Source organism: Cryptomeria japonica, unplaced genomic scaffold, assembly GCF_030272615.1.
Source record: "Cryptomeria japonica unplaced genomic scaffold, Sugi_1.0 HiC_scaffold_104, whole genome shotgun sequence".
NCBI lineage: Eukaryota > Viridiplantae > Streptophyta > Pinopsida > Cupressales > Cupressaceae > Cryptomeria > Cryptomeria japonica.
Window position 1 is genome coordinate 202,501 of NW_026728926.1, and position 15,000 is coordinate 217,500.

The following is a 15,000-nucleotide window of genomic DNA, read 5'->3' on the forward strand; positions in this document are numbered from 1 at the left end:
AAATCTCGTTTTTTTTTTGCCTTTTATGGAAATTAGTGAAGGCATCGCATCAAAGGTGCGCACCTCGCTGCCCACCTTGGTGTGCTCCGAGGTGCCCACCACGGTGCGCAACGCCGGTGCGAACCCGGGAGCGCCCCGATGTGTGCTCCAAGGTGCGGCGTGCACGAAGTCGGACCCCGGTTTGCCCCGGGTGCGCACCTCGCGTGCACCTTGGTGCGCACACCTTGGCTGGGTTGCGCGGCCTGGTGGGCACCATGGTGCGCACCAAGGAGCGCTCCGAAGTGTGCTCCAAGGTGCGGCGTGCACGAAGTCGGAGCCCGGTTTGCCCCGGGTACGCACCTCGCGTGCACCTTCGCCGGGGTGGGCACCTCGGCTGGGTTGCGCGCCCTGGTGCGCACCAAGGAGCGCTCCGAAGTGTGCTCCAAGGTGCGGCGTGCACGAAGTCGGAGCCCGGTTTGCCCCGGGTGCGCACCTTCGCCGCGGTGCGCACCATGGCGTGCACGAAGTCGGAGCCCGGTTTGCCCCGGGTGCGCACCTCGCGTGCACCTTCGGCGGGGTTGCGCGCCCTGGTGGGCACCATGGTGCGCACCAAGGAGCGCTCCGAAGTGTGCTCCAAGGTGCGGCGTGCACGAAGTCGGAGCCCGGTTTGCCCCGGGTGCGCACCTCGCGTGCACCTTCGGCGGGGTTGCGCGCCCTGGTGGGCACCATGGTGCGCACCAAGGAGCGCTCCGAAGTGTGCTCCAAGGTGCGGCGTGCACGAAGTCGGAGCCCGGTTTGCCCCGGGTGCGCACCTCGCGTGCACCTTCGCCGCGGTGGGCACCATGGCGTGCACGAAGTCGGAGCCCGGTTTGCCCCGGGTGCGCACCTCGCGTGCACCTTCGCCGGGGTGGGCACCTCGGCTGGGTTGCGCGCCCTGGTGCGCACCAAGGAGCGCTCCGAAGTGTGCTCCAAGGTGCGGCGTGCACGAAGTCGGAGCCCGGTTTGCCCCGGGTGCGCACCTCGCGTGCACCTTCGCCAGGGTGGGCACCTCGGTGCGCACACCTTCTCAATGTTTTCTTGCCTTTTCTGGAAATTGGTGAAGGCAGCGCATCAAAGGTGCGCACCTCGGTGTGCTCCGAGGTGCGAACCCGAGAGCGCTCCGAGGTGCCCACGAAGTCGAAAGTCGGGTTAATTGCATTGTTTTCCCCGGGTGCGCTCCGAGGTGCGCAACATCGGCGCGCACCAAGGAGGGCTCCGAAGTGTGCTCCAAGGTGCGCACGATGGCGTGCACCTCTGGTGCGCACGATTCGGAGCTCGGTTTGACCGGGGTGCGCACACCTTGGCTGGGTTGCGCACCTTTTGTGCGCTCCAAGGTGCGCACGAAGTCGGAGCTCGGTTTGCCCCGGGTGCGCACCTTCGCCAGGGTGCGCACCTTGATGCGCACGCCTTGGCTGGGCTGCGCACCTTGGTGGGCGCCATGGTGCGCACCTTTCGTGCGCTCCAAGGTGCGCACGAAGTCGGAGCTCGGTTTGCCCCGGGTGCGCACCTTGGTGGGCGCCATGGTGCACTCCGAGGTGCCCAAGATTGGTGCGCACCAAGGAGCGCTCCGAAGTGCGCTCCAAGGTGCGCGCGAAGTCGAAAGTTGGGTTAATTGTCCGGTTTGCCTCGGGTGCGCACCTTGCGTGCACCTTCGCCAGGGTGGGCGCCTTGGTGCGCACACCTTGGCTGGGCTGCGCACACCTTGGCACCCGCGTTTCCTTCATTTTAAATTTTTTTTTTTTACAATCTCTCAAGTGGGAAATTCTATAATCTCAACTTTTTTTGCCTTTTCAGGAAACTTTTGAATGGAGCGCATCATTGGTGCGCTCCGAAGTGTGCTCCAAAGCTCTCTCCAGCTGCGTGCACCTGCCCCGGCCGCGCACCCGGCCCCGCCCAGCTTCGCTCACCTGTCCCGGGCGTCTGGTGCGGAACCTTAGAGTAAGAAACATCACCGTGCACCTTGGCCAACGTGCGCGACTCGACCGAGCGCGCACTGGCCGAGGTGCACACCGATTTCACTTGGGTGCGCGCGCAGCACCTCGGGCGCACCGGGGTGCGCGCACAACGCCCGGGTTGCACCGTGGCCTGTGTGCTCGGGGCGCCTCGGGTGCGCGCTCGGTGTTGCCCCCGCGCGCGCGGTAGTGCGGGCAGCGCACCCCGGCCCGGCCCGGCCCCGACGAGAACGCAAACGGGCAAAAGGTTTATTCAAATAGCATTGCGACGCCCGGCGAAAAACTAAAAAAGGGTGCAACACCGGGACTTCCCGGGAGGTCACCCATCCCAGTACTACTCCGGCCCAAGCGCGCTTAACTGCGGAGTTCTGATGGGATCCGGTGCACTAACGCTGGTATGATCGCACCCGTTATGAGCTTGTCGCAGTGTGTACTTAGCAAACCGCGACCCACGTGCGAATCCACCCCGGCCACCCACCCCCGTCGAGGTGCACACCCTCCCTCGCGAAGTGCGCCCCGTTCGCCAAGTGTGAGCCCTGCCCGGGTGCGCGCACCTTGCTAGGGCGTCGGGTGTGCACCCGGCCCGGCCTACGTGCGTGCACCTGGAGGGGGCGTCGTGTGCGTGCAGTGTCCCGTCTGCAACGCGGTGCCCACACACCACCTCGGGCGCAACGACCTGCGCTCACATGTGGGCCGAGTGCACCTTGGTGCATGTTCGGGGCGCCTCGGGTGCACGCTCGATCTTGCCCTGGTGCACCAAGGCGCTCGGTTTGCCCCGGGTGCGCACTTGGTGCAAGGTGGGCACCCAAAATAGGGATCAAGCACCAAAACACAAGTTTCGGGATGCAAAATGGGACCCAAGGACCACAAATGCGTTCCAAGACCCATGATGGGTCCACGAGAACAAAAATGTGTTCCGAGACTTAATAAACAAATATTGGGTTTTAGGAGAAGAAACATGCTCTGATGCCCAAAACGAGAATCGACCCCGAAAAGGCCACAGGCCAAAAGTGGGATGCGAGACAAAAAAAAATGGGACCCGAGGACCAAAATTGGGTTCCCAGGTCGAAGACAGGGCAACCGGACAAGAAACGACCTCTAAGGCTCGAAATGAGTCCCGACGACTAAAACTTGACAAGAAGCACCCATCAGGCACCCAACTCGACACCCATGGGATGCCGACCCACCCGGGCTTCCACCTAGCACACCTTGGCACCCACCCACCCTCGCACCCAACCTCGCACCCAACTTAGCACCTTTGAACCCACATTGGCACTCACCCTGACCCTGGCACCTTGGAACCCACATTGGCACTCACCTTGACCCTGGCACCCACCTTTGCACTCACCTTGGGACCCACCCTGGCTCCCACCTCGGCACCCACCCAGACACCCACCTTGGTTCCTTGGCACCCACCTTGGATCCTTGGCACCCACCCCGACACCCACCTTGGCACGCAACTTGGCTACTTGCCACCCACCTTGGCTCCTTGACGCCCACCCCGACAACCACCCCGTGACCTACCCTGGCTAGGGTTGGTGCACACCCACCCTGGTGCCCACCTTGGCACCCACCCTATGACCCACCTTGGCACGCACCTTAGTACCCACCCCGTTACCCACCCTAGGACCCACCCCGTGACCCACCTTGGCCAGGGTGGGTGCACCCACCCTGGTGCCCACCTTGGCACCCACCCATCCTAGCACCCAGCCTGTGACCGGGCTTGGAACCCAACCTTGCACCCGCACCCGTCTTGGCCAGTGTGGGTGCGCACCCATCCTGGCACCCACGTTGTGACACACCCTTTAACCCACGCACCCTAGCACCCACGTTGGCACCCACCTTGGAACCCAACCTAGCAACTTGGCACCCACCCCGTGACCCACCTTGGCATCCACCATAGCAGTCGCCGACTTGGCACCCACCTCGGCACCCACCTTGACACTTGTGGACCCACCTTGCCACTCACCCTAGCATCGACCCATCCTAGCACCCACCCTGGCACCTTTGCACCCTAGCACTCACCCATCCTAGCACCTAACCTGTGACCCACCTTGACACTCACCCTCGCACCCACCTTGGAACCCAACCTAGCACCCACCCACCCTGACACCAACCCTAGCACCTACCCACCCTTGCACCCACCCTGTGACCCATCTTGGCACCCACCCATCCTACCACTCAACCTATCACCCACCTTCTCACCCACCTTGGCATCCACCTTAGCACCCACCCACACTGGCACCTTGGCACCCACCTCGGGCAAGGTGGGTGCACACCCACCCTGGCACCCAATTTAGAACCCACCGAGCATGTTACCCACCTTGGCACCCACATTGCAGCCCACCCTAGTACCCACCCTATGACCCACATTGGCATCCACACCCTAGCACCCAGGCACCTCGACACCCGCCTTGACACCCACCCTAGCACTGAACCTGTGACCCACCTTGGAACTCACCCTAGAACCCACCCACCCTGTGAACCACCTTGGCATCCACCTTAGCACCCACCCACCTTGGCACCCACTCTAGCACTCACCCATCCTAACACCCAACTTGTTACCCACCTTGGCACCCGCCCTCGCGTCCACCTTGAAACCCACCCTAGCACCCACCCACGCAGGAGCCCACCTTGGCACCCAACCTAACACCCACGCATCCTGGCACCCAACTTGTGACCCACCTTGGAACCCACCCTAGTACCCACCTTTGAACCCACTATATCACCAACCCACCTTGGCACCCACCCTATGACCCTCTTTGGAATCCACCCTAGCACGCACCCACCCTGGCACCCACCATGGAGCGCACCCTAGCACCCACCCACCTCGGCACGCACCTCAACACCCACCTTGGTGTGCGCACTGCGCCAACCTCTCAAAGACCCTATGTGGTGCGCTCCAAAGTGTACACCTTTGGTGCGCTCCAAGGTGCGCACCTTTGGTGCACACCGAGGTGCACACCAAAGTGTGCACCGAGGTGAGCACCAAAGTGCACTCCAGGGTGCACACCAAGGCGTGCACCTTTGGTGCGGTCAATGCAAACGAATTCGGAAGTTGGGGTCGATGTCCTAATCGCTGCTGCAGACTACACGTATGAGAATCGGACAAATAGCTTTATATAGGGGAGGTGTTGCGTTTGATGGGTCGACTCCCCTGGTTGTGTGCACTGCACCAACTTCAAAGACCCTGTCTTGTTTAAGAAGTCAAAAGTTGGGGTGGATGTCCTAATCATTGCTGCAGTCTACGCATGTATGAGAATCAGACAAATAGCTTATATAGGGGAGGTGTTGCATTCGGTGGGTTGACTCCCCTGGTTGTGCGCACTGCGCCAACCTCAAAGACCCCGCATAGCAGAAGAAGTCGGAAGTCGGATTTTGGTGAGCACCAAGGCGTGCACCTTTGGTGCGGTCAACGCAGACGAATTCAGAAGTTGGGGTGGATGTCCTAATCGTTGTTGCAGGCTACACATGTATGAGAATCAGACAAATAGCTTATATAGGGGAGGTGTTGGGTTTGATGGGTCAACTCCCTTGGTTGTGCGCATTACGCCAACCTCAAAGACCTTGTTTTCGTTAAGAAGTCAAAAGTTGGGGTCAATGTCCTAATGGCTCCTGCAGGCTACACATGTATGAGAATCGGACAAATAGCTTATATAGGGGAGGTGTTGGGTTTGATGGGTCGACTCCCCTGGTTGTGCGCATTACGTCAACCTCAAAGACCTTGTTTTCGTTAAGAAGTCAAAAGTTGGGGTCGATGTCCTAATTGCTCCTGTAGACTACACATGTATGAGAATCAGACAAATAGCTTATATAGGGGAGGTGTTGGGTTTGATGGGTTGACTCCCCTAGTTGTTCGCATTACACCAACCTCAAAGACCTTGTTTTCGTTTAGAAGCCGAAAGTTGGGGTCGATGTCCTAATTGCTCCTGCAGGCTACGCATGTATGAGAATCAGACAAATAGCTTATATAGGGGAGGTGTTGGGTTTGATGGGTCGACTCCCCTGGTTGTGCGCATTGCGCCAACCTCAAAGACCCTGCATTGCGGATGAAGTCGAAAGTCAGAGTTTGGTGTGCTACAAGGTGTGGTCGAAGGTGCTCACCTAGGTGTGCACCTTTGGAGCACAGGAAAAGTGCCCTCCAAAAGTGCGCACCTTTGGAGTGCACAAAAGTGCCCTCCAAAAGTGCGCACCTTTGGAGCGCAGAAAAGTGCCCTCCAAAAAGTGCCCTCCAAAAGTGCGCACCTTTGGAGCGCAGAAAAGTGCCCTCCAAAAGTGCGCACCTTTGGAGCGCAGAAAAGTGCCCTCCAAAAAGTGCCCTCCAAAAGTGCGCACCTTTGGAGCGCAGAAAAGTGCCCTCCAAAAGTGCGCACCTTTGGAGCGCAGAAAAGTGCCCTCCAAAAAGTGCCCTCCAAAAGTGCGCACCTTTGGAGCGCAGAAAAGTGCCCTCCAAAAAGTGCCCTCCAAAAGTGCGCACCTTTGGAGCGCAGAAAAGTGCCCTCCAAAAAGTGCCCTCCAAAAGTGCGCACCTTTGGAGCGCAGAAAAGTGCCCTCCAAAAAGTGCCCTCCAAAAGTGCGCACCTTTGGAGCGCAGAAAAGTGCCCTCCAAAAAGTGCCCTCCAAAAGTGCGCACCTTTGGAGCGCAGAAAAGTGCCCTCCAAAAGTGCGCACCTTTGGAGCGCACAAAAGTGCCCTCCAAAAGTGCGCACTTTTGGTGCGCACCAAGGCGCTGGTTCGGTCGTTGCAGGCGAGTTCGGAAGTTGGGGTCGATGTCCTGAGCGGAGGTGCAAACTACACAGGTGTCGGAATCGGACAAATAGCTTATATAGGGGAGGTGTATGCTTCGATGGGTCGACTCCCCAGGTTGAGCGCACCGCGCCAACCTCAAAGACCCTACGGTATGGATGAAGTCGGAAGTTGGGTCCGATGACCAATTCGATTAGTAGGTATGCTCATGAGGTCGGAATTTGGGTCCGATGACCTGCCATGTGCAGGAAGGCGAATGTTGACACTGTGCGTTGCAAGGTGCACACCAAGGCGCTGGTGCGGTCTTTTTAGTCGAGTTCGGAAGTTGGGGTCGATGTCCTGATCGGAGGTGCAAGCTACACAGGTGTGGGAATCGGACAAATAGCTTATATAGGGGAGGTGTATGCTTCGTTGGGTCGACTCCCCGGGTTGAGCGCACCGCGCCAACCTCAAAGACCCTACGGTATGGATGAAGTCGGAAGTTGGGTCCGATGACCGATTCGATATGTAGGCATACTCGCGAGGTCGGAATTTGGGTCCGATGACCTGCCACGTGCAGGAAGGCGAATGTTGGCACTGTGCGTTGCAAGGTGCGCACCAAGGCGCTGGTTCGGTCGTTGGAGGCGAGTTCGGAAGTTGGGGTCGATGTCTTGATCGGAGGTGCAAACTACACAGGTGTGGGAATCGGACAAATAGCTTATATAGGGGAGGTGTATGCTTCGTTGGGTCGACTCCCCGGGTTGAGCGCACCGCGCCAACCTCAAAGACCCTACGGTATGGATGAAGTCGGAAGTTGGGTCCGATGACCGATTCGATATGTAGGCATACTCGCGAGGTCGGAATTTGGGTCCGATGACCTGCCATGTGCAGGAAGGCGAATGTTGGGACTGTGCGTCGCAAGGTGCGCACCAAGGCGCTGGTGCCGTCGTTGCAGTCGAGTTCGGAAGTTGGGGTCGATGTCCTGGTCAGAGGTGCAAACTACACAGGTGTGGGAATCGGACAAATAGCTTATATAGGGGAGGTGTATGCTTCGATGGGTCGACTCCCTGGGTTGAGCGCACCGCGCCAACCTCAAAGACCCTACAGTATGGATGAAGTCGGAAGTTGGGTCCGATGACCGATTCGATACGTAGGCATATTGGCGAGGTCTGAATTTGTGTCCGATGACCTGCCATGCGCAGGAAGGCGGAATTTGGGTCCGATGACCGAGTTGATGGCGTGCCATGCGCAGAAAGGCGGAATTTGGGTCCGATGACCGAGTTGATGTTGATGGCCCGCCATGCACAGGAAGGCGGAATTTGGGTCCGATGACCGATTTGAAGGCGTGCCATACGCAAAAAGGCGGAGTTTGGGTCCGATGACCGAGTTGATATTGATGGCCCGCCATGCGCAGGAAGGCGGAATTTGGGTCCGATGACCTGACATACGCATGGAGTCCGACTCGGGGGCCGATGTTCGATTCGATGACTTGCATTGTGGGTAAAGTCGGAAGTTGTGGTCTTTGACCCGATTCGATGACCAGACTTCGGCTGCTTGAGAATCGGACAAATAACTTATATAGGGGAGGTAGTGTTCTCGAGCATCCTCCCCCCGTGCCCGTTTATGTCGATTGATGCTGGTGCTCGACTGGTTGGAGCGCTCGGATGCAAAAATCTTGCACCAGGATTTATCGATTGTGATGGACACGGCAAGTCTCCTGATTGCTATGCAGGAGCTCATCGTGAATCTCTATGCGGCCTTGGTATGGACTCGACCTGCGGAATGGTTCGGCAATGGTAGTCGCTCCAACACGTCCTTGCAATGGCCACAGAGGTGATTCGACTAGAGCTCCAGTCTAGCTTTTGGGTTGCTTGGCGGACTGGTATAGCCGCGATCGAGTTCCGGCCATGAACGTTTTAGATAGCTCTTGGGCTTTCTGGGACGGAAGTCGGAAGTTTGGGCTGTTGTCCGATTTGATGACCATTCTTCGGATGTGTGAGAATCGGACAAATAACTTATATAGGGGACTGTGTTGTCTCACGCAGCCCCCTCCGTGCCCCTCTATCTCGACCGATGTTGGTGCTTGAAAGGGTTGGGATCGCTCGGATTTATAAACGTGCACCACCATTTGTCGAGTGTGAGGGACGCGGCAGGTCTCCTAAATGCTATGCGGGCGCTCTCTGAGAATCTCTATCCGGCCTCGACACAGACTAGTCTTGCTGAATGGTTTGGCACTGGTAGTCGATCCAACACGTCGTTGTTGTGGCCGCCTAGGCGATTCGATTCGAGCCCCCGTCTAGCTTTTGGGTTGCTTGGCGGATTTTGCCCTATCCGCAAGTGAGCTCGGTCCCTAAACGTTCGAGAAACCCGATTGCTATGCGCCGACTCTCTTTCTTGCGAGCCTCCATCTAGCTTTTGGGTCTCTACGGAACGGAAGTCGGAATCTGGGACCGTTGTTTGATTCGACGAGGCAGACTACGGTTGTGCGAGAATCGGCCTCGCAACCCGATTGCTATGCGGTGAGGCTCCTCGGCCGCCTCGGAACTATCTGTGTATCAGACGCATCGCGGGATAAGGGGTTGGCAACGGTAGTCGCCCCAAGCGCGTCCGATGCTTGGACCATTCCGAGGCGGCCCTGAAGCCTCTTCCGTCTAGCCGTTGGGTCCTTCTCGCCGCATCCCTCGCCTCGCACCCCGATTGCTATGCGGTGAGGCTCCTCGGCCGCCTCGGAACTATCTGTGTATCGGACGCGTCGCGGGATAAGGGGTTGTCACTGGTAGTCGCCCCAAGCGCGTCCGATGCTTGGACCATTCCGAGGCGGCCCTGAAGCCTCTTCCGTCTAGCCGTTGGGTCCTTCTCGCCGCATCCCTCGCCTCGCACCCCGATTGCTATGCGGTGAGGCTCCTCGGCCGCCTCGGAACTATCTGTGTATCGGACGCGTCGCGGGATAAGGGGTTGTCATTGGTAGTCGCCCCAAGCGCGTCCGATGCTTGGACCATTCCGAGGCGGCCCTGAAGCCTCTTCCGTCTAGCCGTTGGGTCCTTCTCGCCGCATCCCTCGCCTCGCACCCCGATTGCTATGCGGTGAGGCTCCTCGGCCGCCTCGGAACTATCTGTGTATCGGACGCGTCGCGGGATAAGGGGTTGTCACTGGTAGTCGCCCCAAGCGCGTCCGATGCTTGGACCATTCCGAGGCGGCCCTGAAGCCTCTTCCGTCTAGCCGTTGGGTCCTTCTCGCCGCATCCCTCGCCTCGCACCCCGATTGCTATGCGGTGAGGCTCCTCGGCCGCCTCGGAACTATCTGTGTATCGGACGCGTCGCGGGATAAGGGGTTGTCACTGGTAGTCGCCCCAAGCGCGTTCGATGCTTGGACCATTCCGAGGCGGCCCTGAAGCCTCTTCCGTCTAGCCGTTGGGTCCTTCTCGCCGCATCCCTCGCCTCGCACCCCGATTGCTATGCGGTGAGGCTCCTCGGCCGCCTTGGAACTATCTGTGTATCGGACGCGTCGCGGGATAAGGGGTTGTCACTGGTAGTCGCCCCAAGCGCGTCCGATGCTTAGACCATTCCGAGGCGGACCCGAAGCCTCTTCCGTCTAGCCGTTGGGTCCTTCTCGCCGCATCCTTCGCCTCGCACCCCGATTGCTATGCGGTGAGGCTCCTCGGCCGCCTCGGAACTATCTGTGTATCGGACGCGTCGCGGGATAAGGGGTTGTCACTGGTAGTCGCCCCAAGCGCGTCCGATGCTTGGACCATTCCGAGGCGGACCCGAAGCCTCTTCCGTCTAGCCGTTGGGTCCTTCTCGCCGCATCCCTCGCCTCGCACCCCGATTGCTATGCGGTGAGGCTCCTCGGCCGCCTTGGAACTATCTGTGTATCGGACGCGTCGCGGGATAAGGGGTTGTCACTGGTAGTCGCCCCAAGCGCGTCCGATGCTTGGACCATTCCGAGGCGGACCCGAAGCCTCTTCCGTCTAGCCGTTGGGTCCTTCTCGCCGCATCCCTCGCCTCGCACCCCGATTGCTATGCGGTGAGGCTCCTCGGCCGCCTTGGAACTATCTGTGTATCGGACGCGTCGCGGGATAAGGGGTTGTCACTGGTAGTCGCCCCAAGCGCGTCCGATGCTTGGACCATTCCGAGGCGGACCCGAAGCCTCTTCCGTCTAGCCGTTGGGTCCTTCTCGCCGCATCCCTCGCCTCGCACCCCGATTGCTATGCGGTGAGGCTCCTCGGCCGCCTTGGAACTATCTGTGTATCGGACGCGTCGCGGGATAAGGGGTTGTCACTGGTAGTCGCCCCAAGCGCGTCCGATGCTTGGACCATTCCGAGGCGGCCCCGAAGCCTCTTCCGTGTAGCCGTTGGGTCCTTCTCGCCGCATCCCTCGCCTCGCACCCCGATTGCTATGCGGTGAGGCTCCTCGGCCGCCTTGGAACTATCTGTGTATCGGACGCGTCGCGGGATAAGGGGTTGTCACTGGTAGTCGCCCCAAGCGCGTCCGATGCTTGGACCATTCCGAGGCGGCCCCGAAGCCTCTTCCGTGTAGCCGTTGGGTCCTTCTCGCCGCATCCCTCGCCTCGCACCCCGATTGCTATGCGGTGAGGCTCCTCGGCCGCCTTGGAACTATCTGTGTATCGGACGCGTCGCGGGATAAGGGGTTGTCACTGGTAGTCGCCCCAAGCGCGTCCGATGCTTGGACCATTCCGAGGCGGACCTGAAGCCTCTTCCCTCTAGCCGTTGGGGCTTTCTCGCCGCATCCCTCGCCTCGCACCCTGATTGCTATGCTGTGAGGCTCCTCGGCCGCCTTGGAACTATCTGTGTATCGGACGCATCGCGGGATAAGGGGTTGGCAGTGGTAGTCGCCCCAAGCGCATCCGATGCTTGGACCATTCCGAGGCGGCCCTGCAGCCTCTTCCGTCTAGCCGTTGGGGCCATCTCGCCGCATCCCCCACCTCGCACCACGATTGCTATGCGGTGAGGCTCCTTGGCCGCCTCGGAACTATCTGTGTATCGGACGCATCGCGGGATAAGGGGTTGTCACTGGTAGTCGCCCCAAGCGCGTCCGATGCTTGGACTATTCCGAGGCGGCCCTGCAGCCTCTTCCGTCTAGCCGTTGGGGCCATCTCGCTGCATCCCCCACCTCCTCGGCCGCCTCGGAACTATCTGTGTATCGAACGCATCGCGGGATAAGGGGTTGGCAGTGGTAGTCGCCCCAAGCGCGTCCGATGCTTGGACTATTCCGAGGCAGCCCTGCAGCCTCTTCCGTCTAGCCTTTGGGGCCATCTCGCCGCATCCCTCGCCTCGCACCCCGATTGCTATGCGGTGAGGCTCCTCGGCCGCCTGGGAACTATCTTCGTATCGGACGCATCGCGGGATAAGGGGTTGTCACTGGTAGTCGCCCCAAGCGCGTCCGATGCTTGGACTATTCCGAGGCGGCCCTGTGGCCTCTTCCGTCTAGCCGTTGGGGCCATCTCGCCGCATCCCCCACCTCGCACCCCGATTGCTATGCGGTGAGGCTCTTCGGCCGCCTTGGAACTATCTTCGTATCGGACGCATTGCGGGATAAGGGGTTGTCACTGGTAGTGGCCCCAAGCGCGTCCGATGCTTGGACTATTCCGAGGCGGCCCTGCAGCCTCTTCCGTCTAGCCGTTGGGGCCATCTCGCCGCATCCCCCACCTCGCACCCCGATTGCTATGCGGTGAGGCTCCTCGGCCGCCTTGGAACTATCTTCGTATCGGACGCATCGCGGGATAAGGGGTTGTCACTGGTAGTCGCCCCAAGCGCGTCCGATGCTTGGACTATTCCGACGCGGCCCTGTGGCCTCTTCCGTCTAGCCGTTGGGGCCATCTCGCCGCATCCCCCACCTCGCACCCCGATTGCTATGCGGTGAGGCTCCTCGGCCGCCTTGGAACCATCTTCGTATCGGACGCATCGCGGGATAGGGGGCTGTCACTGGTAGTCGCCCCAAGCGTGTCCGATGCTTGGACCATTCCTAGGCGGCCCTGAAGCCTCTTCCGTCTAGCCGTTGGGGCCTTCCCGCCCCATCCCTCGCCTCGCACCCCCGATTGCTATGCGGTGAGGCTCCTCGGCCGCCTTGGAACCATCTGTGTATCGGACGCATCGCGGGATAAGGGGTTGGCACTGGCAGTCGCCCCAAGCGCGTCCGATGCTTGGACCATTCCGAGGTGGCCCTGAAGCCTCTTCCGTCTAGCCGTTGGGGCCTTCCCGCCCCATCCCTCGCCTCGCACCCCGATTGATATGCGGTGAGGCTCCTCGGCCGCCTTGGAACTATCTGTGTATCGGACGCATCGCGGGATAAGGGGTTGGCACTGGTAGTCGTCCCAATCGCATCCGATGCTTGGACCATTCCGAGGCGGCCCTGCAGCCTCTTCCGTTTAGCCGTCGGGGCCTTCCCGCCGCATCCCTCGCCTCGCATCCCGATTCCTATGCGGTGAGTCTTCTCGGCCGCCGCGGAACTATACCTGTTATTGCTACTGCATCCTTCGGCTGGTAACCTCCTCTGCCGCCTTGGAACGTTCTCTTTGTCGGACGCGTCGCGGGATAAGGGGTTGGCACTGGTAGTCGCCCCAAGCGCGCCCGATGCATAGACCGCTCCGAGTCGACCTTGCTTTCAGCCTCTCACATGCATAGACCTCTCTGAGTCGACCCTGCAGCCTCTCACGTTTAGCCTTTGGAATCTCGCCTCACAACATGATTGCTATCCTTGATGCATCCCTTGCCTCGAGCCCTGATTGCTTTCTTGGCTGCATCCCTCCTCTCCTCACAGCCCGGTTGTCATCACTGCTTCATCCGTCGCTTCATGCATTCTGGCTGCTGGGCCCTTCCCACCGCACACCTCGATTGCTATCTCTTCTGCATCACACACCCCGATTGCTATCTCTGCTACATCCCTCGGCTCTCACTTCTGCATCCTTCGCCTCACACCTCGATTGCTATCAATGCTGCATCCGTAACCTCACACCCCGATTGCTATGCGGGGAGGCTCCTTGGCCGCCTTGGAAATTTCTGTGTGTCGGACGCACCGCGGGATAAGGGGTTGGCACTGGTAGTCGCCCCAAGTGCGCCCGATTCTTAGACCGCTTCGAGGTGACCTCGTAGCCTCTTTCGTCCAGGCTTCCTGCCTTCAACGCCCTTTTTACACCTCGATTGCTATGCGCGGGCTCGTTGGCGTCTATCACCTCTCTGCGAAGAGTGGCACGATGATTGTTGGGGTAAATCGTAGCAGTCCGATCTCTGGCCTTGGGCCATTGTGAGGGCTGATCGATTTCCTGTGCGCATCTCGTGTTCGCCCAGTAACAGACTCGACGACTTGTAATCGGTCTTGTTCCCGATTGTTCCTGGAGGTAGTCTTCGGAACTCTTGGATTTGACCTGTCACTCGAACTGTCCTCTTCCGAGGATGCTTGTGTGTGTGTGCTTGTGCCATTTCCTTGGCGGTATTAACGAGATATTAAAGAGCGGAGTGAGCGCCTCGCCCAGCTATGTTTGGGGCTCTCACTCCCTTACCCGGTGTGCGACCGCTTTGCACGTAGGTTGCGGAGCATCGCGACTCTTTCGATGTTTGGCGGTTGTCTTCCGGTGATGCGTTGGTCCCGAAGTGCACGTTACTAGCATTTCTGCCATTGTTCTCGATCTTTGGCACGTTCCTTCGTTGCAATTGGATATATATCTCCGTTTATACGCGCAGGCTTCTCCCGCCTATTCAGCGCTGTCCCACTCTCAGCACTCTCGTGGTCTCCTTGGCTTCTCTCTCCCGTGAGCGAGCTCTCTTCTCGAGTCTTTTCCATGTCCCATGGAGGTTGCCTTGCGAAATTCGGGCACACAAACGTGACCGGATAAGAGCGGAATTGCCTATGAGGAGAAGCTCACCTTAGGGAGCAGCAATGCCGAGTGTTTCGACAGAGGGTAGAGGGGGCGTTGTTTGGGCGGTTGCACAAAAGAGTGCTACGTTTGCACTGAAGGTTGCTTCTTCGTCTCCGACGAACTCTTCGAGGCAAAAAAGCTTGTTTACGGGGTCGAGGTGGGACTGTTCGTGCGAGTTGCGCCACCAAAAGTGCGTAGGGGGCATATACCTGGGAAATGGATGTCTCTGAGTGGCCTTACTCGGTCGCGTGCACGGTGCATTCTCTAACGGCAGGACTGTCGCGAGCATGTGCGGTTCGGATGTTTTCGGGTAAAGGGTTCCGTACGGGATGTTCTTCCCAGGCTCCTGTGAACCGAGACTCTGCATCGTCATGCTCCGGCTCCCGTGGGTGCTTCATGCCTCGTCGAGCTGTTTGTCGTGGACGATTAAGGC

General features: G+C 59.5%; 1 non-coding gene across 1 annotated transcript; it reads right to left on the reverse strand.

Annotated features, from left to right (window-relative positions):
* Positions 1 to 2,260: 2,260 nt before the first annotated feature.
* LOC131865166 (5S ribosomal RNA) lies at positions 2,261 to 2,379 on the reverse strand. Its single transcript, XR_009363895.1, has one exon. It is a non-coding gene; the product is annotated as a 5S ribosomal RNA (ribosomal RNA).
* Between the last annotated feature and the right edge of the window lie 12,621 nt (positions 2,380 to 15,000).